Raw genomic sequence first — 3,217 nt, 5'->3', positions numbered from 1 at the left:
ATCTCTATACGTCCATTAGCGAAAACCTCCAGACTATCAACATAACAATTATTTATTTAAGGTGGTTAATATATATACATCTTTAGCTCTTGTTTGTTGTTACAGCTTCTGTGTGTGTGAGCATGGTTGTTGGGACGTTGGTATGTAGATGTAAGCGAGCTGTCGAGCGTAAGTTCGAAAGATGGAGAGAGATAGCTAAACACGTCCTTGCTCAATCGCTGGCCAGCAAGAAAGAGGCAGAATGAAGCGGGAAAGCTTGGTTGTTGAATTGCACGCACGCGTGAGACTACGCATGCGCACAGCGTTACTTCAAGTTCAAGCTGTGTTTTCTGCATCCGTACAAGTCGCTATTTGAAGACCATCAAATGTCACTTGTGTAGTTTAAGTTACCACAGGAGCTGCGTCGGCATTACTAAGGTTCAAACCGAAAGTTTTAGTGACTGGACATGCAACCGATGTCACTTCAGCCCTGATATCCTTTGTAGGACAGAACCTAGCTCTGAAGTCCAGATCCCTGTTGAAGATTTTGCCGCCGCCCTCCAGGATTTGTCCAAGCTGAAGCTCGTCAATCGGATCTCTAAGGGAGCTCGGATCTCTTTCGCCCATATTCTCTCGAAACTGCTGAAGAACGTCTGCCTATCCAACAAAACCTCGGATTGGCAGAAACTCAATTCTTCCTTGAAACGGCAGTTCGAATCTACCCCAACCACTGTCCATCTCAGGTTGGTCATCAGCTCAACCCCGAACAATGGTCGACCACCTAACTTAATGAAGGCTGTTAATGCCAAATTCAGTGAATTTGATATTAAAGGGACTGTTTGCCTTCTTTCCTCTCTGTCCTCCTTCGTCCCGTGTACCGCAGACTCCCTCAAACAACTGAAGGAGAAACATCCTCCGGTCCCTCCAGATGATAACCTACACTGGCCCGATCCACCAAGTTTTCTACAACCCATCACCCCTAACAATGTCAGGAGAGCAATTGCCTCTTTTCCAGCAGGTTCTGTCGCTGGGATCAATGGTATCTCCCTGTCAGCTAGTGATGCTAGGCTCCAATCTTGGAGAACCTAATACAGTTCATAAACTTGTTCTCGTCCGAGAGTGTCCTTGTCTACATTCCTCCCCTGTTCTTTGGGGCCAAACTATTTGGTTTCACCAACGGTGACCTTCGCCCCATAGCAGTTGGTTGTGCTCTGCGACAGCTCATAGCAAAAGTGTGCCTGTCCTCAGTTTCTAGCAGCATGACTGAGGAATTTCCCCTAGTCAGCTAGGAGTGGGTGCTAAGCTAGGTTGTGAGGCTGCTACTCATGCCATCAGGGCTTTCACAAACTTGCCCTCTGAGTCCCCATGCTTTTAACCCCATCAGTCGAGACGTCATTCTTTGCCACAACTTTATCACTTTGCTTAGCAAGCCTATCGGGAGTCCTCCTACCTCTCGTTTGGTGACCACCACATCCCATCTTCCTCTGGAGTCTAACAGAGTGATACACTTGGTCCTACTCTATTTGCATTGGGTATTGAGGATGTTACCAAGATGGGAGCCGACCTAGACCTAAATGTCTGGTACCTCGATGATGCTTGTTTGAAAAGCCTTCCTGACAAGGCGCTTGCAACTGTGAGGACGATGATCGAGGAGCTTTGTCGTAGAGGTCTTAGCGTTAACAGCTTCAAATGCGAGCTCTGGCTCTTTAACCACCCAGCTTCGCATGAGCAGGCTACTAAACTATCTGTTGACTCCCCCCCCCCCCAACGCGATTCCTCCTTCATCAGTGTGGCGCTCCCTTGGAGCCCCAATTACTGATCTAGCTTTCGAGTCCATCTTTGGATAAAAAATGGCTAACCTCGAACAACTTTTAAAAACCTTGAAGTAATTGAGCTCCACCAAGGTTTTTTTTTTATACTTAGGAATTACTTGTCAGTTCCTAAACTACTGGATTTTCTGAGGGCTAGTCCATTTCATAGATTCCTGTTACCCCTCCAATACTTCAGGAAACTCGAATGCTTGGTCAATGTCAAACTCTTCCCAGACTCCCGCGACCAAGCTGTTTTGCCCAAACGGTTTGTGGGTCTAGGTCTGCGCAAGTGGTCGTTTTTATCTCTTCCTTGTTTTGTTTTTTTCCTCCACCCACGCTTGCTCTCCTTTGGTAGGCAACATCCTCTCTTCTCCAACGTGGACTAATTCCAACAGGGAGATGGATGAAGCTCTATCACAGTAGAGAGAGCTGGGTTTGTCAGTTCCTGTTACAGTGAGGGATAGACGGAAACAGAGAGTATGGGACAATCTGCGTTCAGGTGCCACTTTCAACTCTCTCTTTTATCAATCTAATCAATTTTACAATGTGTCGCCTATTTTCAGCTAGTGTAAAATTCTCAGGAGATTGGATTGATGCCCTGCCTATGGCCAACATTGGAGGTGTACTCAATCTAGATGAACTCCGCATCTCCATCGCACTCAGAGTGAGAGCTGACGTTTGTAGGGGATGAGGTGCCACTGTGGTAGGTCCCTCGGCCCCTCAGGTCTTCACGGTCTGTCTTCCCCCCTAAATGCTAGTCGCTTCGCTCGTCACACCGAGCTAAACCTAATCATTAAGCAGACCCTGGCTCGGATTAATATCCCCTCAGTTCTGGATTATATCGACAGAAGTACTTTACTTAATCCACTTCGAAAGGAAATATAAAACGTCAAGTCGGATTGAGTAGGATTTGACAAGGCAGTTTGTCCGGCATTCACTGTCCTTAATATTTATGAATAATAAATAAGGTGGCGAGTTGGCAGAATCGTTGGCACGCTGGCATTTCGTTCGTCTTTACGTTCTGAGTTCAAATTCCGCCGAGGTCGACTTTGCCTTTCATCCTTCGCGGTCGATAAAATAAGTACCAGTTGAGCACTGAGGTCGATACAATTGACTTACTCTATCCCCGAAATTGCTGGTCTTGTGTGTTAAAATTTGAAACCAAAATTTATGAATAATAATAATCAACCTAATTTCTTGTCGGGTAGATATTCTGGATCTATTTACCCCGGCAGAACTTGAACCCGGAACGTAAACTAGGTGAAATTAATTTGTTCATCGCTTCTGCCAGTCAACTACTCTTTATTAAATTCAAACAGCTATTTCGGTGGCAATTTTAGCCAATGAAAATCGAGTATTTCTCTGTTGCCGAGTAGCTGTTCACTGATTGGTCAATGATATTGCAGGGAAAATTAAAATTTTCAGTT

This window comes from Octopus bimaculoides, chromosome 6 (genome assembly GCF_001194135.2).
Source record: "Octopus bimaculoides isolate UCB-OBI-ISO-001 chromosome 6, ASM119413v2, whole genome shotgun sequence".
Taxonomy (NCBI): domain Eukaryota; kingdom Metazoa; phylum Mollusca; class Cephalopoda; order Octopoda; family Octopodidae; genus Octopus; species Octopus bimaculoides.
This window is presented reverse-complemented; position numbering follows the sequence as displayed.